Genomic DNA, 22,166 nt, shown 5'->3' on the forward strand with positions numbered 1-22,166 from the left:
TTTTATTTCCATTTTTAAAACAAATCTTTTATTGAGATTGAAAAAATAATTGTACAGACTCTTTATGGAATATATACAGATCAGGAGCTCCGTAGGTACAGAAGTTCTTGCAAACAAAAATCACAGTTACCTTGACATAACAGGTGAACATATCAATCTCAAGCTTCCTTTTTAGTATAAAATGTAAATTGTGAAGAATATTTTATTTTTAACAATTTAGGCATAAATTGGCCTAATCTTTATCTAGATATCTATATAACCAGTACATTTTAATAGACAGTATGAGTGTAGTCTTTCCTGTTGCGTCTCTAGCAGGTTAGTGGGGGGAGATGCAGAATTGGGAAAAGGGGGGAGGGTAGAAAGTTACAAGGTGGTCAGAAACGTGAGTTTAGTTATAGTGTCTTGTTGAGACTATGTGGATGGTTGAGGGTGGGGTCTTTGGTATGTCTCCCAGAGTTCCCATATTTAGCAATGCAAGTTTATTTGATTTTTGGCTATGAAGACTCTTTCTCACTTTGCTTTGAGGAAATTAAGGTTACCTAAGACCCCTAGCCATTTTGGAGGAATCACTTTTTTCCAGTTCCCAGCTATCATATGTTTTGTGAAGATCAGAATGTCGATTAATAATGCCTGTTTGTGTTTGGGTAAAATGTTAATGTCAAGATGTAGGAAAGCTATACTTGCCTTAAGGGATTAAATGCCATATCCTCCTCTGTGGAAAGAATAACCTAATAACTATTTACATTCCTGGTTTAATGTAAACTCAACTTAATTTCTAAACATAGAAATAAAAACACAACAACTTCTTGGTTAGAAAACCCGCAGGTCACGTTTATTGTGGCAACACAAGAACCAACGACCGTCTGAATAAACATGGACCAGGGGGGCGGCAATCAGGTACTAGCTAAATGTAGTAACCCATGCTAACAAGATGGGCAGTACCAGGGCGCAGGAGAAAAAGCAGAGCGTAGCTCAATACTAAAACAGGGAATTCTCGGCATCAGAATCACACCTGCAGGGAACACCCCAGACACGCGTCTGGGGACTTCACCCCTGGCCGGAAGTCCGTCACTCTACCTCGATCACATCCTGCCCCTGGACACTGTCCACCCGCCAGCCCAGGGTGCAAATCACCACTCCGTACCAGTAGGACCAGGATCAATAAGGTGCAAAACCACATTGAACACCTGGGGAGCTGAAACTTAACGTCCTCGGGCTTACAGAAATAGGCTGGCTAGCCCTCATAATGCCTTGGATAGCCCTAATCCCTGGGGACCACCATAAGGATGAATCCCCCTACTGATTGCATAAAATAATAAACAAGGGAGGGACAGGGTGGGGAAAACTTTGAAGAAGACAGCAGAAAGAGGACTTGTACTTCCTGTACTGGGCTTAAAAAGGGTAAGCTGGAACCCCTCCTCTCTTTCTGCAACATTGTTTCACACACACAACACAGCACTCCCCTCCTCCCTCTTGGCCTTAACCCTTATGTGCATTCCAGGCAATTTGCCTTACATTTCCTTAAGGGATTAAATGCCATATCCTCCTCTGTGGAAAGAATAACCTAATAACTATTTACATTCCTGGTTTAATGTAAACTCAACTTAATTTCTAAACATAGAAATAAAAACACAACAACTTCTTGGTTAGAAAACCCACAGGTCACGTTTATTGTGGCAACACAAGAACCAACGACCTTCTGAATAAACATGGACCAGGGGGGTGGCAATCAGGTACTAGCTAAACGTAGTAACCCATGCTAACAAGATGGGCAGTACCAGGGCGCAGGAGAAAAAGCAGAGTGTAGCTCAATACTGAAACAGGGAATTCTCGGCATCGGAATCACACGGGCAGGGAACACCCCAGACACGCGTCTGGGGACTTCACCCCTGGCCGGAAGTGCCGTCACTCTACCTCGATCACATCCTGCCCCTGGACACTGTCCACCCGCCACGAGATCGCCCACATATCAGGGGCCACTCTCGCCGCCACCCAACACACAAATAGGAGTAGGGACTGTCGTAAATCTGCAATAAACAGGTCCATGCCATGGTCCGAAAGCTGAACCCTTTCGCCTCGGTAGAGGCTCCGGTTAGCGGCCGTAATGAACTTGTGCTCCACAACAAACCATCCCAGCTCAAACAGAAGCCTCCTAACATCGCTGTTGAGCTTCTTGCGAACTTGAAACACTGCTCTATGAATGGCCATGTGACGCCACGTAAACCTAAGGATAATGTTCGACCAACCCATTCTCACACCAGGCATCCAAGCTTTAAAGGTGCGCAGATCTGACTGGATCACTGCGCTCAAATCCCGGGGAGGAATTGAGCCAAGATCATCACCACCTTAAGTATATGATCAGAACACAGGGTTTTTCCCAACGCCTCATGGCGTTTTGCAGTAAACCAGGCAGATCTGCCCAACAAAGGCCTCTTCTCCCTAACCACCTAACGGCAACCCTAGAGGATGAGAACCCTAGTTGCTGCCTTCCAGGTTGAGTTGATGCTCGGATGGCTGCCCAGTGCATGAACAAGTGCCCGACGATCCAGGCACGAAGCGGACCACTTCTAGGCCCTGCAATAGAAACAAGCGTTAGAGCATATCGTAACCAATAACAACATCTCAACATTATGACACTGCAGAATATTAACATTGGGATAAAAGTGGCCTAACGTAAATCTGATACCTCTTGGATTTCCACCTCCCAAGCGCCATTATGCTGTCAGCCGACCAGCCTAAAGTCGCTGCAGTCATAGCAGCTCCCACCCTAAAGGAGTGAGGAGCTATAGTATTGGGATTCAAACCCACCTTTTCAGCTGCCCACCCAAACCTTCCAAAATTGAAAACTCGTAAGAGGGGTACCATCCTGATGACTTAAAAATCTCTCAGCACCCACTGGACGCATGTCCGAGAAGGTCTTCAACAGGGCACAAGGGCAGCTTGCAGAACCCATGCGCGTGGGTAGCGACATCCATGCACCCCAACCATCCTGATCGACTTTCGATCGAGGGATAAAAAGCAACGCCTCATTATCCGTAAATCTGACGTGATCCACCAGAACACCACCCACTTTCGCTAATTTAGATTGCGGGGCCAATTCCCCTACTCGGAGTGCGCCATGAAACGCCATGGCGAACGCAGCGGAAAAAAGCTGGACCTCGTAGTCCGAGAAACAGACCTCAGGGAGAACCCAAAGCAGGAGGACCAACCTGTCCGCCGTCATGGGTTCTCTAATATCCGGTCGTCGAAACTCCGTCCTCCCCCAACCCCTCAGAATTTGACGAATCAAAAACGTTTTGGGAGAGTCCGTCAGCGTGAATAGTCTACAGAAAAAGGACACCGCTGCTAACCGCGTGGACACCGCCCCTTCTTTGCTAGCTTAGTCCTAAGCTCCGTGAGCCAGCGCAAAAGCCAATCCTGCTCACCAGCACAAGAAGGAAATCCTTGGACATCGCAGAAGAATACCCATTCTTCCCAGTACCTTACATAGGACTTCCAAGTGGAAGGTGCCAGGGATGCCTTCAGTACTGGAAACAGGGACTGCCATCCAAAGCCACCTGCCAAAGAAAAGGAGGACAGGGAAAGCCACGAGTGGCAGCATTAGGAGCACATTTCCTAAAATTTTCCCATTGAAAGCGAGACAGTGCATCAGCAATAACGTTAGCAACCCCTGGGACATGCCTAGCCCGAAACTCAATGTTCCGCTTAAGGCAGCTCAAAACCAGAATCCTCAGATATCGGATTACTGGTGGTGAAGAAGAGGAAAGCCCGTTAATGGCAAAAACCACCCTCAAATTGTCCGTCCAAAAAACGACGGAACTGCTTTCGAGCTTGTCCCCCCAGATCTCCAACGCCACCAGAATGGGGAAAAAACTCCAGAAGGCACATATTCCTGGTAAGGCCCCTGGCCGTCCACTCGGCCGACCAAGGTTCGGCGCTCCACTCACCGTTGAAATAGGCGCCGTACCCGAAACCCCCAGCAGCGTCAGTAAAGAGGTGAAGGGCCTGCGCCGAAGTCTGAGGGGTTCTCCAAATACAGATCCCATTGAAATCCCTGAGAAACAGATCCCAGACATGAAGGTCATCCTTCATGTCTTTACTAATCATTAGTTTCGCCTTGGGAGATGTAACTCCCGGCAAAATGCGCTCCATTCTTTTCAGGAAATTGCTCCCCATCGGGATGACCCTTCCTGCGAAGTTGAGCAGACCCAATACAGATTGTAGCTCTTTTAGCGTGCAGAATTTTGCTGCAGCGAGTCTCCTGACTTCCGTCAACCTCTTCCGGACTTTATCCGCCGGGAGCCTACATTCCCTTGCTACCGAATCAATTTCGATACCCAGGAAAGTAAGACATGTGCAAGGGCCCTCCGTTTTGTCTTCCGCTAAGGGACCACCAAATGTCTCCATCAACAGCCTCATGGCGTAAAGGAGCAACTCACATTCCCTGGAGTCCTGTCTACCTACCAGGAGAAAGTCGTCCAAGTAGTGAGCGATTCTATCTTCCCCAGTCACCTCGGCAACAGCCCAATGCAAAAAGGAACTAAACGCCTCAAAATAGGCGCAGGAAATGGAACACCCCGTGGGTAAACAACGGTCGACATAATAGTGTCCATTGAAAAAACACCCCATATAAATAAAATGATGCGGGGTGGATCGGCAAAAGCCTGAAGGCAGACTCGATGTCAAGCTTGGCTAATAAAGCCCCTTAACCCGATCTACGAACCACTTGTAACGCATCATCAAAAGACTAGTAATAAACCGTACTCAATTCCTGAGGAACGGCGTCATTAACTGATTTTCCTTTCAGGTAGGGAAGATGTTGAATCATCCTAAATTTACCCGGGTCCATTTTTGGCACGACCCCTAGGGGCGAGATAACCAATCCCGGCATAGGTTTCTCCCTAAACGGGCCAGCCATTCTACCCAGTGAAACCTCCTTACCCAATTTCTCCCTTAATGCTTCTGGGAACTGGGAAGCCGATTTCAGGTTCCTGCGGGATGCAGCATCTGAAACCGGACCCTGTACTGGGATAATAAAACCTTCCCGGAGCCCTGACTCCAGCAAGGCCGCCGCCACCCTATCCGGGTATAGCGCGAGCCACCTACTAATTGCGGCCACTATCAGCAGGGTGTCCGCTCTTACCGACAGCAGGGCCTCTTGGTCCAGTCCTGTCTTGTTTGTCTCCTTTCTTAGCGCAATCCGCAGCTGGGTGAAATCCCCCGCAGATGCGACAAGCATGACGAAAGGAACACGTAGTTCCCAACGTGCATTGTTTGCCCTGAAATTTCTGACAGACCCCCGCGGGGCGTCTGCGCAACCTATTGGCGGTTCTGATCTGTGTCGAACCTGCTGGGGAAGCAGAAGTACCTTGCGATTTCTTAGGACCCAGCCGGGCCCAGAGCTGCATCTCTACGCACCCAAAATCAAACAGTGGATTACCCACCATCTTTCTGCGGAACTCCTGATCATAGTCACGCCAGACACCCTTGTGATAATTATCAGCAATTATCTCCATGTTTTCCCTGTATTTTTAACACTGGTCTGGCCACTTCTCCAAATAACAGGAAGCATAAATCCTGAAACAACGTCGCCACTCGTGGAAAGTGCCAGGGCGCTGGTACTTCTTGGGGCCTGTCCCATCTTCTGCTCTCGCCTTCTGCCTTAAGGCTTCCACCGAGAGCTCGAAGATGTTAACAAACTTCCCCTCTTGAAACTGCCGCACTGTCTTCGTCTTCAGATGCTCGCGAAGATCATAGGAAGACCAGGACCTAGTATCCCCCTGGAGCGCCACCTTCTGATTAACAGGCCCCCCCACCCCGCTTAGGCGAAGTCTGGGTTGGGATGCCCTATCGGACCTATCAGAGGCAACATGGTCGGAATATTTGTGCAAACCCCCCTTTGCTGATCTCTTCTCTTCAGTTAACCACCTAAGCATCTTATACATACGTTTATTTCCCTTTCCATGCAACCCCAGCTCCTTATCATTTTCTGACCCAGAATCATCCGAGGATGAGGTGAAACCCCGCAACCCCACTGAAACTGAGGACTCACCATCTCTCACACCGGTCCTGTTCGGAATCACCATGACTCCCGAGGTAGAAGGACGCTCGTCCTCCGACAGCATCGAATCTGGGCCGTTCTCAACTCCTCTTTCCAAACCACTACCGGAATCCCCTGAGGTAGCCATGTCACTTTCCTGCAAAAAAAGATTGCCAGAGAGGAGTACCACGAAGGGGAAGATCTGCTCTGCCCCTCCCCCTGTGCACAGACCGCTCATTCATCCCCTCATACACATCCTGGTTGCCTTCGCAACCCACAACCTCATCATACACACCCTGCTCATCTTCAGTAAAGTCCTCTATCTCTTCACTAAAATGAACTGACTTCTGGGCATGTGGAATGGCTTTCTTACGCCTAGTCGATGCAAGCGCTAAATCCAGACTATGAAACTGTTCGGGTGAACCATGTTTGGTAGAAGACCTAGTTACTACCTTCCTTGCTGCTACCTGGGCTGCCCCCGAAGCCTGAGGCCTAGCCCTTGCACTATCACTAATTTGCGCGCCAAATGCACCGGCTGCAAGTGCGCCGCCCCCACCCCCAGAAACCGTACTATTCCCGCCAGCGCTCTCCAGCGTACTCCTAGCGGGCCTGATAGGTGATGCACTACCTTTATAATTGCCCGATGGGGGCTTTGTCCCCTGACGGGAATTACCGCCCGACGGGGCCTTAGCCCCCTGCCGGGACGCAATGCCCTTATTAATCTGCCCACGAGGGCCTCCTCTAGGGACCCCCGTGTTCATTTGTCCAGAGTAATGCCCCCCGTGAGATAAATCCTCCATTGAGTCCCAACTAGCCTCTCTGTGAATATCCTCCCCCACCTGTGCAACCCCTGTAGGCCCCATTGCCTCAGCAAACTTGCCCCCCGGAGAACAAGTTCCCCCCCCCGCGGCACTCCTCTCTTACCTTAGATGCCACGTGGGGAACTCGGTCTGCTCCCCTTCAATGTCCGCTGCGTAATGGCGGGACCGGAAGTGACGTCACCGGAAGTCCCGCCCTCGGAGGACCGCAAACCGGAAGTCGACGCGGATGGAGGAACAGCCGACGCGGGAGCCTGCGCAACCACTGCTGGAGGACCAAGGACCACGTGGGACCCGCCCGGAGCCCCCGGACAAGGATGAAGCCCACATCTGGAACAGAGACACCGCAGCCGCGATGGAGTCCTGGGACACCGGAACCGATGCCGCAGGTAAGGCCGAATCGCTCCCACTAAAACCACCAACTACAGGGGCCAATGTGTAAGGCCTGGAAGGGGCCAGGGACCGCTACGCCATAAGGCCTAGAAGGGCCTGCCACCGCAACGCTAGGGGAGGGAGACCTCACTTGGGCCCTTGAAGGGCCGGGAACCGCAGCGCTAGTGGCGGGAGACCGAACACGGGACCGGGCAGGGACCGGCTACCTTAGGGGAATAAGTGGACCAACGGAGGCCAGAAGCGGGCCCGGTAGGGCCCGGAACACTTGGCAACTCGGGGCCTATGCCCGCACTAACCCCTGCAAAGAGGGCTCAATACCGGCCGCATGGCCGACGGGCTCAGACGCACCACCTGACTGCCCAGCACCACCCCCCAAACTGCCCACCAATGCAAGCACCTCTAACAAGGCCTGATCAGATATTTCCCCCACACCGACACCCACATCCCCTTTAGCTTGATCAAGGGAAGGGGCAAGGGAGGAAGAAAGCAAAGGGGTCCGACCCACCGTTTCTGGAGATGGTGCAATCCACTCCGCTGCTTCATCGCTGTCATCAACCACTTCTCTCTCTGTAGGTTCCTCCCTAGCCTCCATGATTCGTTTTGGAGGTGCTTTAGATCTCCTTGAACGTCTCATGTGAAAACTTTGAAGAAGACAGCAGAAAGAGGACTTGTACTTCCTGTACTGGGCTTAAAAAGGGTAAGCTGGAACCCCTCCTCTCTTTCTGCAACATTGTTTCACACACACAACACAGCACTCCCCTCCTCCGTCTTGGCCTTAACCCTTATGTGCATTCCAGGCAATTTGCCTTACATTTCCTGTGTGGAGGGGAGTTCCAGATCAGTGCATAATTTCTTAGTTTTGTTCCAGAAAGATCTCAGAGATGGGCAGGTCCACCATATGTGTAGTGGGGTTCCCTGATCGCTGCAGCCTCTCCAACAGAGTTGGGAATGGACTGGATAGAGTTTCTGCAATTTAGTGGGTAAAAGATGCCATTTAGTTAAAAGTTTGTAGTAAAGTTCATACATTGTGACTCAATGAATGGTATTTTTAGTTGTCGTTATTGCTTGGGCCCATTGTTTAGGGGTGTATCCTGGCCTCCATTCCAATTCCCAGGCCAATATATGAGTGGTTTTCAAGGTTAAGGTGTCCTGTATTAGGCTTTTGTAGTGGAATGACAGTGGTTTGAACAGCTAGAGTCCAGTTGTCCATCTAGTCTCCCATGTAGTTGGGCTCCTAGGACTATCTCCAAGAAAGCCCCACGCCTTTATCAGAGACCTCAGTCTATGTAAGTCAAAAGACAGCTTAGGTGGAATCTCAAGCTGGGTATGTAATTCTGTTAGGCTAAAAAGTCTACCATTGGCGTAAAAGTCTGAAGCTTGTCATAAGGAAGTGCATTTCCTGCTGAAATTGTGGGTATTCGGGAGGCCTTGTAGTAGACCTGATATAGAGTGGGTCGGGGAAGGGTGGGGGGTGATCGAGGGGCTATGTCTAAGTTTTAACCATATGTCTTGGCATCCTTTAATCAAGAAATTAGAGATAAGTGGTTTGTCAGAGCAGTGTGGTGGGATCCAAAGTCAGATCCTCTAGTTCCACGTATGCTGGTAGGGATGCCTGCTTCAAATCTCACGACCTAGATGGGGGGATATTACCACCCCAAGCTGAAACATGATCGATCATGGCTGTGTAGTTTTATGTTTGGGAGTCATATACCCCCTTGTCTAGTGGCACTTGGAGGATGTGGGCTGCTACTCTGGGTCTTTTGTTGTTCCAAATGTTAAACATGGTCTGGAATTTACATACTGTGGACATGGAACTAGAATTGGTATACATCTAAAAAGATAGATCAGTTTGGGAAGAACCATAATTTTAATCGCTGCCACTCTACTCAACCAGGAGACCTCATCATATCCCTTAGTGCCCAAGCGAAAGCTAAAGCTAATGAATTTAAGTAGTGGTTGGTAATTATCATTAAGAGTGATTGTTTTATTGTGTGATAGAAAGAAGTGTTTGATGCCCCTAGTCGACCATTTAAAAAAGAAGCGTTTCTGGAGTTGTTGCTGCTCTCTAGGGGAAATACCTATGGAGTATGCCTCAGTCTTTGCTACATTGACTTTGTAATGAGAGACAGTACCAAATTGTTCAAGTAGTGACATCAGACATGGAAGAGATGTGAAATGATCTGTAAGGAATACTGTCAGGTCATCAGCAAAAAGGGCCAGTTTCTGTTCTGTTTCATGAAGAATTAGACCGCGTATGTCTCGATTTTTCCTGATGGTGGTGGCTAGTGGCTCAATACATAGGGCAAACAGGATCAGGGATAAAGGACAGCCCTGTCTGGTTCCATTCGAGATTGGAATTTTAGAAGAACAAAAACCAACTCCCCTGTTGGTACCTCATATAAGGCTTGTATGGCAGTGCACAGGGAGGAGGGCAAACCAAAGACTAGAAGGGTCTGAAACATATATTCCCACCTCACCCTGTCAAAAGAGTTCTTGGCGTCCAGGGAGAGAAGGATCTTTATATCTGCTGCCTCCACAAATATATTAAGTAGTCTGCATGTGTTATCAGATCTTTGTCGGCCTATGACAAATCCCACCTGATCTAGATGAAGTATTGTTGGGATATGAGTGGCTAGTCTATTTGCTAGGAGTTTGGCGTAAAGTTTCATGTCAACATTTATGAGAGAGATTGGCCTATAACTTTTGCATTTATTCAAATCTTTCCCATCCTTAGGAATAGTAAGGATACTAGCATCTAAAAACTCACCCATGAATTTACCTTTCTAAACTACCTTGCTAAATAGGCCTAGGAGGGTTGGGAGGAGCTTGTGGATGAAGGTCTTATAAAATATAGGTGGAAAGCCATCAGTACCAGGGGCCTTATTGTTCTTGAGGGATTCTACAGCTACTTTGACTTCCGTGGAAAAGGGACGTTCTAAGTCAGTTACTGAGCTGTCAGAGACTTGTGGTAAGTCTAGGTCTTCCAGGAACCGTCATATTGTTGAGGGGTTGGCTAGATGTGTCTCGTTGGAGTCACGTAGGTTGTAAAGATTTCTATAGTAGGTTGCAAACGCTTCACCTATGTCTTTAGGGGAGTAAGCCATCCCGAGCTTGTTTTGATAGTTTAAATACATCATTGTTGAGTCCTGTGTCTGAGTTTAGCTACTAATAGTCTATCTACTCTATTGCTCTTATGGTAAAATAGTTGCCGGAGCTTGCGCAAGTTAGATTGCACTCACATACCCTCTCTCCTGTTTATTGCTTCCCTAATTATTCCCACTTGTTGGGCTGCCTAATTGGTTAGTTTGTTTTATTAGATAATTCCAAGAGTCTGAGGTTGGGGTGCAGCTTGACCAAGGGAAATTTCAGTGATTGTCTAGCGTGGGCTGATTTTGAAATGAAATAGCCTCTCATGTAGGCTTTGAATGTTGCCCAGACCACCTCTAGGGTTGTGCCTCCTGTGTCATTTATTTGAAAGAATTCCTGGATGGTTTTAGAAATCTCAGGTATTTTTCCCTCTCAAGGTTGGTTAGCTACCAGGGAAATTCAGTAAAGAAAATTCTGTGCAGATTAGGTCATGATCCGACCATAGGCAGGCATTAATACGTGGATAATGAAAGGAATCAAGGGACCAGGAATCACAAAACAGGAAGTCTATGCGTGAGTACAAGTTATGAGACTTCGAAAAACAAGTGTAATATCTCTCGTTCGGGGAGAGGCATCTCCAAATATCGTAGAGATTATATTGGCAAATTAGTTTATGGAAAGCACCAGACATAGAGGTTACGTTGCGGTTGCATAGGCAACCTTCAGTGGTCTTTTTATCCAAATTGGGTTCCCAAACCATGTAAAGATCACCACCCAAAACTAAATGTCCTCTTTTAAATTTTTCTACTCTGCTTAATAGGGAGCGGAGAAAGGGGATCTGTCTGGTATTGGGTGTGTAAATGGAGATGAGAGTACAGAGGATATCATTAAGTTTGCATATCACAATGAGGTACCTGCCCTCTTGGTTTCTCTCTGTGTATTCAATGTCACTTGTAACAGATCTATGCACCAATATCGCAACACCCTGCTTTTTCTCTGAGTAAGGAACTGAGACACATCGGGTAGTAGGAAGTGTTTTGCAGGAATCTGGAGTCTACTTGGCAGTGGGTTTCCTGTAAGAAGGCGAGGCAGATTTTGTGGTGTCTTAGGTGGTGGAGCAAAAGACTACGCTTAGTAGGGGAATTTAATCCCTGTGTATTTGGAGTAGCTATTTTAAGTGGAGGCATTGTCGTTGTTCAGGGACTGTAACAGATACTTCAACTTTCTAGTAGGGAAAGCAGTAGGAGGATGGAGGAGATTGGAGGGAGGAGATGGATGATAGGATAGGAAGGAGACACTGGTTTAAGTTAAAAGACTACAGTTGGTGAAATAACTCCACCGAATAAATGTAACATATATAATTACTACACTATCAAATGTAGATCCAGATAGAGATCAAGAAAGTGCGTAGTTATCACTTTCTAAATGAGTGGCCTCTAGGATAACAATCCCAAATGACACAACTAAATGTGTGTGTGTGGGGGGGGGGTAGCATAAGGGGACTTCACCCATCAGTCTTATGTATTGGAGTGATAATGTATGTGAAGGAACTGTTAAAATGTGTGGGTGCTGATTTAGTCAGGATATCACTTTTTTACGTTGAATGGATTAGTTATGGAAATAATTGTGACACCACGGGGGTGTTATTGTCGTAAGGGTCTGTGTCATGTATTGTAGTGTACGGTCTAGTTTTGTATATAGCGTGACCTGAAAACATGAGGGGTACAGTCAATCGTAACTCCCCAACATGAGAGCTTGCATTTATATAACAACAACATTAAATAACATCAAAATTAAATAACACAAATAAACTGATGAACTTATCAAATTAATATGTTCAGTGGCTTCCTTGTATGGCTACTACTCGGAAGTTTAAAAAGTTAGTGGATCAAGTGTGCAATAATCGCATCTAGGGACTGCTGCTTCTTTTAAGGGCCTAAAAATCATGGATTTTAGTGGTAATATCAATAGTCAGAGGAATAGCTACAATTCAGTAGAGGTAGTTAGTGCTAGAAAAGTACTTAGATGTCTATCATTATAAAGATAGTTTGGGCTTAGGCTGCCCTAATTGTCCTCTAAGTCACATGCACTCATTCCTAGTCAATATGTATATACAAGGCTAACTACATGCGCCCTGATGGGGGCTCTATTGCTATATATAGAGGCAGCATACCTGTGTACACATGTAGGGTGTATTGTCAGCTAATGACTGATACATAAATTGTGGAAGTTGACTTGTGTGGAGAATATTTAACATTTGTAGAGCATAACATATATAAAACAGTTGTTGAGTCTTTGTACATACATTAACCTTAATTAAGTAACAAGAATTATATAATTTCACTCAATGTGACTTCATGGGTAGGTCTCCTTACATGCTGCCCTTAGGCGGCAGACCAGCTGGGCAGGTGAAAGGCATAGTCCTTATAGTAAAGGGGAGGTAATCATCAGCTGTATAGTGTCAGAATGGCAGTTCCCAACTATGCAGAGGAGGAAACATTCAGTCGCATGTTGGGCAGGAGAGTGCGGTGGTCCTTAGAAAAAGAATACAAAGGACCTCCTGTCATTAATCCTTACTTCATGGACAGTTTCCAATCAGAAAGTGAAGGAAAAACAAAAAAAAGAGGAAGAATCTGGACTCATAAAGTGGAAATAGAAGCAGGATCGGCTGAGTTCTGCCTTTTCTTTTGTGAGGTACTCTCTGGGTGAGTGGCTGCCATTCCCTTGCATTGGCGCATAGCTGCTGTGTTCCAGGAACATCTTCAGGGTAGGGGGTAATTTCTGTCAGGAGTTCCCATCTCTGTAGCAGCTCTCTGGCCTGCAGGACATTTGAGGCAACATACTGCTGGCCATCTTTAGTTATACAAATCTCACTGGAAAGCCCCTACGGTATTTGATATGATTTGATATTATTGGCCCTTAGTACTTTGGTGCAGAATTGAAAATTTCTCCGTAGTTGAAGAGTATGAGATGACAAGTCAGGGAATATCTGAAGATCTGAGAATTCCGCATACCAAGTATTGGGCAATGAGCAGTGGACTGTTGTTAACTAACAGTCATCGATCTCGCTAATATTCGGCATTTTCACAACTTTATTTATACCCTGTCACTAAACACTGCCACTATACTAAAATGTTTAACCCCTCTCCCACCGCTCCCGGACCCCGCAGCAACTAAATAAAGTTATTAACCCCTATCTTGCTGCTCCCGGGCCCCTCCGCAACTAGAAAAAGTTTTTTAACCCCTATCCCGCCACTCTTGGACCCCGCCGCAACTAAATAAAAGTATTAACCCCTATCCCACTGCTCCCGGATCCTGCAGCAACCTAAATAAATGTATTAACCGCTAAACCCCTGGCCTCCCACATCACTGCCACTTACTAAACCTATTAACCCCTAAACCGCCAGCCCCCCACATCGCCATAAACTAAATTAAGCTATTAACCCCTAAGCCTAACAACCGCTAACTTTACATTATAATTACCTCATCCCTATCTTATAATACATTTAAACTTACCTGTAGAATAAAAATAAACTATATTAAACTATTAATTAACCTACCCTAACTATTAATTAACCTACCCTATTCCAATCAGCCAATAGAATGCAAGCTCAATCCTATTGGTTGATTGGATCAGCCAATAGGAAGAAAGCTCAATCCTATTGGCTCATTGCAACAGCCAATAGGATTTTCCCCCCTTAATTCCTATTGGCTGATAGAATTCTATCAGCCAATCGGAATGTAAGGGACTCCATCTTGGATGACGTCATTTAAAGGGAAACTGCATTCTTCAAGAGACGTCGTAAGAAAAGTATGCTCCGTGCCGGATGTCTTGAAGATGGAGCCGCTCCACGCCGGATGGATGAAGATAGAAGATGCCGTCTGGATTAAGACTTCTGCCCGCTTGGATGAAGACTTCGGCCCGCTTGGCTGAAGACTTCTGCCGGCTTCGTTGAGGACTTGGATGAGGATGGATGTCCGGTCTTTGAAAACTGTAAGTGATTCGTCTGTGTTTAGTGTTAGGTTTTTTAAGGGTTTATTGGGTGGGTTTTAATTTTAGTTTTGGGCAGTAAAAGAGCTAAATGCCCTTTTAAGAGCAATGCCCATACAAATGCCCTTTTCAGGGCAAGGAGCTTAGGTTTTTTTAGATAGGTTTTTATTTGGAGGGGGGGTTGGTTGTGTGGGTGGTGGGTTTTACTGTTGGGGGGGTGTTTGTATTTTATTTTTACAGGTAAAAGAGCTGATTTCTTTGTAGCAATGCCCCGCAAAAGGCCATTTTAAGGGCCAGTAGTTTATTGTAGGCTAGGGTTTTTTTTATTTTGGTGAGGCTTTTTTATTTTGATAGGGCTATTAGATTAGGTGTAATTAGTTTAAATATTTGATAATTTCTTTTTTATTTTGTGTAACTTAGTGTTTTTTTATTTTGTGTAACTATTTTTTTGTAACTTAGTAATTCTTAATAGTATATTTAAATAACTTGAGTAGGGTGAGGTTTTTAAATATGCAATATAGTTAATTTATTTTTTAGTTTAATGTAATTTTATTATAATAGTTAGGGTAGGTTAATTAATAGTTTAATATAGTTTAATGTAATTGTAGGATAATAGTTAGGGTAGGTTAATTAATAGTTTAATATAGTTTATTTTAATTCTACAGGTAAATTTAAATTTATTATAAGATAGGGATGAGTTAATATTTAATGTAAAGTTAGCGGCGTGTTAGGTTTAGGGGTTAATAGCTTAATTTGTGGGGGGCTGGCGGTTTAGGTGTTAATAATTTTATTACAGTTGTGGTTGATTTCGGGAGCGGCGGGATAGGGATTAATACATTTATTTAGTTGTGGTGGGGTCCGGGAGCGGTGGGATATGGGTTAATACTTTTAGTTAGTTGTGGTGGGCTCCGGGAGCGGCGGGATAGGGGTTAATATATTTATTTAGTTGCGGTGGACTCCGGGAGCGGCGGGATAGGGGTTAATACATTTGTTTAGGTTGTGGCGGGGTCGGCAGTGGTGGGATAGAGGTTAATAACATTATGTAGGTTGCGGCGATGTCGGGGGCGGCATATTAGGGGTGTTTAGACTCGGGGTATATGTTAGAGTGTTAGGCGTAAAAGTAATTTGTTTTCTACCATAGAAATCAATGGGATATCTGGCAGCATCGAACATAAGCTTTCGCTGCTTTCAGACTCCCATTGATTCCTATGGTGGCCTCCAGGGTGGCAGATTGAAAACCAAGTATGCTGGGCCGGAATAGTGGTGAGCGTACCTGTTAGAAGTTTGATAAATGGCAAAAGGTGTCAGATAGTGCCAAATTTGTATTCGGAACATCTGTAATGACGTAAGCATTTATCTGTGTCGGATTGAGACCAGCGGATCGTATGTTACGTCACAAATTTCAATTTTTGCCGGTGTGTAGGCTATAACTAGGTTGGATCAAGCTCGCCACAATTACGCTGCAGAATTCCAGCGTATTTAGCGGTTGATGACTTGATAAATATCCCTCATTATGTCAAATTTAGCTCTGTATAACCATTGGTTCAGATGTGCCCTATATCTATAGTTCCTTTTTTTCCCCCATGCTGGCCAACAGATATCCCAATGTTATGGACCCCGTGGAACTAGGTCCAAGTGTAGATTTTGGGTGAAGTCTTATCTGTCACTATTGGGGTTTAGGGGATCTCAGTGTTTTATTTTCCTGTCAAGGCAGTGCTGGTTAGCCTAATCTTCAGTGTGGGACCTTTACTCTGGTGTACAAGGAGCAAAGATAGAAGATTTTTGCGCCTCTGAAAACTTTTTGGGACCTACTTTGCGATTCAGGTTTCTTCGATCTGGCCCATTTGGACCTGGTCCCAGGTAAGTGCGCTATAGCTATGTGTGGGTCACATCCGTCGTGGGGGAGTTTCAGATGGCTATAGGGCCAGTCCTACCTGTGTTCTAGTGTCACTTGTCGGGTAGACGGACTAGTGCTGGTCTCTCTCAGACGGACCACAGTTCTAGGATCTCACTGCTCCCGGCTCCAGAGCGGAGCCACGACCCTCCAAGTCAAGATAAAGTGAGGATGTAGTCCCGGTCACAGACGTCAGCACGCTAGTAGTGGCATGATTCAGCTGAATCCACTAGGCCAATATGTCATCTTCCTTGAGTGTAGACTGGTCCTAAGGTGTTATATCTCCCAAGATGATGGCTGCTAATCTTCTGCTTTAGTTTTTGTCTCTAGGGCCGGATTTGGATCCAGAAAACACAAATTATCATTATAATTTAGGCAATATAAGCAAAGATCTCTCCTCCATTGCAAGAGCTCTGCACGATAGTTAGTTCCGCCCCCCCCCGGAAAATAATTTTTATCAAGACATAATGGGCTGTTTGCTCAATCACTATATTGTCACTTTAAATATTTTAAGTTTATTATTTATTTATTTATTTACAATATTTATTGTAATTGATTTAAAACTCCTTTTTAAGGTTTGGCATCTGAAATCAAGAAAAAAACTGCAAGCTTTATTTAGAATGACTTATGTCATCTTCTTATACTGGATTTTAACATTTCTGACACTGTAAAGCATGAGAAAGCTCCATTGCAATATTGTATTTGCAAGGAAGATGTTTAAATGAGATTGCACCTTTGTAAATGTGTTTTTATAGTCCAAACACGACTATGTAATTTACACCACAATGACGTTGCAATTTACAGTGCTTGCGCCTTCATTATTGAACCTCTAAATGGGATTGCTCCTTCGTGAATGTAAGTTCAAAAATGTAGATTGTGATCGATCCCTATATTTGGAGAGCTTGATGCAGAAATGTACCACACTTTTTTTTACTGGGGTGATGATGTGAATGGAGAGTAATATTAGCTGCTGTATTTTGACAACATTATTGTGGTCTATAATATTGCTACTTAGAAATGCTACTTTAAAAAAGAGTCTCAGACAATGACATTTTCTGCAGCCATGTTGCGGTCTTATCTGGGTTACTGTAAGGTCTCTAATAACACCTGTCTGAGGCCACACTAAGTTGGTTTTCTTGTTTCCAGAGGTTGCGCTAGGAAGTGTGCTGAAGTCACTGATGAACCCTTGGTATGCTATGCTGGTTCCAGTGGAGGATTTAACTATGGAGGAGTGCACTAAGTTTAGCATACATGCTTATGCTAATAATTCAGTCTGTAAGGGTAGCTCGGAAGTTACCTGATGATAGATTTTGTGCCACAACTAGCAGAGAAGGTGTTTAAAGGCACTTAGCAATGTAATTCCAGTGGTTGGTAATTCATTATGATTGTTCTGGTTCTGACTGTCATCTGTATTTTGAACTGGTTTGATTCTTGCCTGTAATTTGCCTTTAATTTGAACTGTGTGATATGAGACCTGTGTTAACCTCTGGAACTGTTCTGTGGATTACGTTTTTACCTTACCCTCCTGCTTTGATGCCTGGTCATTATTGATTACTACAGTTCCTGACTTTGACTTGCCTCTTGACTACTGTCCTGCACATCCTTTGTACTCTGAAACTTGCTGCTGCTTTCCCTGTGATGGCTTCTGCCTGCAACACATTTCCTGTGAGATTGGTTCAAGTTACTAATCAAGGTAACCTATTTATTACCTTAAAGTCAGGGAAAAATTGTTATTTCAGTAGTGAGATGCCTTGACAATGATGAGAAATCAGAATTATATGTTATTTACAGCAGATCCTATATGGAGTTCCCTTAGTGGAAGATGAGGTTTCGAGTCCATGGAGCTCAGTCAAGAGGTCCATAAAAATAGCTCAAAATATATTATTATATTATTTATAAATTACAAGAGCCCACACCAAAAGCGCCATATTTTGCATGATTTGTCTTAAATTTATTATACAATACTTATTTTCCCTTAGTAGTAAAGATATATATATGGAAACTAAATTGTGTTTGCAAACTGACGAATAAAAAACATGGATGGTTGCAAAGTTCTATATTTTGTTAGGGTAGATAATCTACTTTAACATAATAAGCAAGGAGTCACTAGGTGTAAAACATATCTGCGGCTAAAACCATCTTCTAGAACAGCACTTTATTGCATGGTGAAGTTCTGTCTACTTCCTGAAAAATAACTTTCTTTTTTAGAAACAAAATTAGCTGGTAATGTAGAGAACATAGGTCTTGATTACAATATAGTGGCTGAGGCATTTCTGGCTATTTTTCTGTCTGAAAGGTCATTTTTCGATTCAACACAATCGTGCGTTTTCAGCTCTTTGCCTCACCTTTGAACATTTGGATATTCAGCGAAAGTCCTATTTTTATTATGGGACTGAAAAGTTCTAGGATATCACAATTCCTTTTAGAGTGATTTTTTAACACCTTTACAAGGCCAGTATTGACTTTTCAAATTCAACACCTCAAAGCACTTGATAAGTCCTAAAAAGGACATTTTTTTTACATCATTGCAACTATTCCAAGGCTTATTGCAAGCAATCTATTATATTGCACAAGGGCAAAATACTCTGAAAATGCCATAGGAGACATTGTATAGGTACATTAACATACAAGGTATCAATTCATTAAAGCTCAATTCATCACTATTGTATTGGCTGTATACAGTGGGCAGGGCAAACATTTACATACATGTGTGTACTGTTATCATGTTTTTAAGAAGTTGCTGAATAAAGGTTTTCTTTTAACCACTTGAGGAGTGAACAATACGTTACACATATGCATTCATATACATATGTATTTGTGTTGAGTACATGATATCTTTTACAGGTAAGGGGATCTGAAGAAAAGTCACATCAGGACAACATCTACAAATTTTTATTTTACGTTTTGTTTTGAAGTCACACTTGCACTGTCACATTTGTCACTAACAGTACAGTTGCCTTCATAACTTGATTTTAAAACAGGATTGCACAATCATGAGTTTCATAGGAACCTATTGAAATCAGTTTCCATTCGCAACACTGCTAAACCATCTGAATGCCAATTGTATGTTGGCATGATGGACAGACTGGGCACCATTTTTCTATTGTAATATGGCCACTTTTAAAAAGTATTGTTTTTTTTATTGTTTATTTCTATTGTTTGTTTAAACACGGTTTTCATTTTGTCTTTTTCTTATAACATGATAGAAATGATGGGTTTCTATGAAAAAGACTTATAATATCTTCATATGTTGAAATATTTTTTATTAACAGGTAGTATTTCACATTCACAATGATGATACATTAATTGTGAATACAATATGACCCTTATATTCCCTTTTCCCATCAAATTGGGATAAGTTTTGGTGTGTGAAAGTTTCTTCAATCAAGAGATGGAGGGTGGTAAAAAAAATAAAAAAAATAATAAACTTGGTAGTGTCCCGTAGTTTACTGTCCTGTTTACCTCCTCTTGATATTATAGTCTTCTAGAAAGTCCCTAAAAGTCCTCATATCCACCCTTAAGCAAACATCAGACAAGGGCATCAAGGGGTGACTGTATTCATCATTAGAGTACATGTAAACTTATATAGATTGTGGTAACTAAAGAGAAACATCATTAATACTATAACATTCCATTTTTTTTTAAATAAACAATTCAAATAACAAAAATTTAATAAACATTTCTTGTCGGACTGTGGGAGTATTGTGTTTATTTTTGCTGCTGTTTGCTTAAACTCTCGTTCTTATTCCTATTTCCTATTTCCTAGGATCTGAGAGAGGGTTGTGGGGTAGCCTACCCTAATTAGACATCTCCCCTTATTGTAGCCTCATAATTATCTTTGTTCATTATCCAGTGAACCCAAATATTTTTAAAGAGTTCAGACGTGCCCTGCGACCGAGAGGCTGATTCCGACATAGCATAAATACTGTTAATTTTGTTAGTTACTTCTGGCCATGCTGTTTTCCAGTGTTTAGCGATACGTATTCTGGTTGCATAAAATGCTAATGAATGTATTAGTAGTTGAGTTTTTTTTTTTTTTAAATTCTTTTTTTATTGAAGAGAATTCAGGCATACAGCATGTAAACAGTTACACAAAGATAATTCAGAATTGTACAATGTCACATCCAATGAGATAGGATATATGACTTTCTAGTATATAACATAATGCACACTAATGATCTGATGCATAGATATATATGGGCAAAGGTAACGTGTTAGATTGGATCATAATTTAGAAATATATGATAGTACACTCAATACAGGTACAACCTTTATTCATACACATTTACCCGGGTTTCTCATTGCCTGTTACCCAAACTCTCTTAATTTTAACTTTATTAAACTAAACTAAACCTAAACAAAAACAACACCAAAATTAAAAAAAAAACTAATAAACACTAAATCTTCCATAGATCCATAGATTTCAGAGGTATACAGTCCCCCTTAGATAAGTAGGAGAAGTATCATTATATGTTGTTCAGTATAATAAGACAAACAAGCCTAGGCATTCAATTGGGCAATAAGTCTACTCGAGATACTATGGTTCCTCCCATGAGTCACTGAACACATGAAGAGAGCAGGAGCTTCCTATGCAAAGCTCTTAAATAAAGAGTATAATGATTTGGCCCACATTATATACATTATTAGGGTTTAGTGTACACTATAAGGTTCTATCATCATGAAAGTTCGGACAGCTTGAAAAGGGGGGCTCATGCTGACCACCACGTCTGTCTTAATGTATTGTTGCAGGAAGAAAAATGGGTGACTCAACCTTGAATTGTAAGTAGCAGATTAAGAGCATGCAGCATGTCCTCCCAAACATGTCAAATTGGATGAGGCAATTATCTTACCATATCAGACAAGCTTTTGTGGAACTGTACTTAAATTTTGATCAAAAGCAAGCATATGCAAGTTACTGTGCCTGTCTCCCTATAGTGCTGCAGAAGGGGAAGTATAAGCTGCAGCTTCAAGCAGTGGATTGCAGCTTAGGCAATATGCGGTGCTTCAGTTTTTATATGGAGGACTATGAGAAATCCAGTCAGCATAACATGTGCCTCAATAATAGGTACTGATCTAATAGGTGGGGTGTTATTGTCAACATACAATACTCACTGTAAAGTTTGACATTCACTGAGTATTTGTAGGCAAATCCCCTGTTGTGAGATTACTAGTGCTACCCAGACTGAACATTGGAAATGTGACATTGCTTATATAGATATACCAGTAATCAACAAACCGTTACCATAAAAATGTTGTCTTTAGCTTTTAACAAGGTAATCTTATACGAATTGAAAACAAAGGTAAACCATTGCGATGTTCTAGTGTCCATAGGTATACACTCTGAGATGAATGCATCACTTGTTTCAAAGTCCACAACATTACTAAGGGAACATCAGTTAAGGTATATGGAGAGTTATAACAAGAAAAACACAGAAAAACTTAAACATATCAATATTTGCAGAGGGTATGAACCTCCTGTCATATCCAGTTCTGATTCTATTTCCCTCATTTACAATCAGCCAGATTGACAGAGAGACTGTGGCTCCGCAACAAACAAACAGGACTGGGTGAATAGATTACCCGATTCCAGCATGGGCTAGAATTAGACAAACACAGTTCAGTGGAGCACAGCCTGCCTGCGGGGGACAACAATCGCTATGCTGTTTTCTATGAACATAGGGATAGTTGTTAACTCTTGCGGTCCGTTGCGGAGCCTGTAAATAAGTAGTGTAGTGCAATGTATCAGGCACAACTGCGGGTTGTCCATTTGCTGTAGAGCTGGGGTCACAACGTTACAGTCCGCTTTCAATGGGTATATCGCAAATTGAAGATCCTTAGTCCCGGGAGTTGTGGCACTGTTCTTCGCCGCCTGTGTAAGATACTGTGCAGCTGTGTTGTCCAGGCTCAGTGAAGCAGTGGTAACATGAGGGCAGGATCGCATAC

The sequence above is a fragment of the Bombina bombina genome, chromosome 1 (assembly GCF_027579735.1).
Source record: "Bombina bombina isolate aBomBom1 chromosome 1, aBomBom1.pri, whole genome shotgun sequence".
Classification (NCBI taxonomy): Eukaryota; Metazoa; Chordata; class Amphibia; order Anura; family Bombinatoridae; genus Bombina; species Bombina bombina.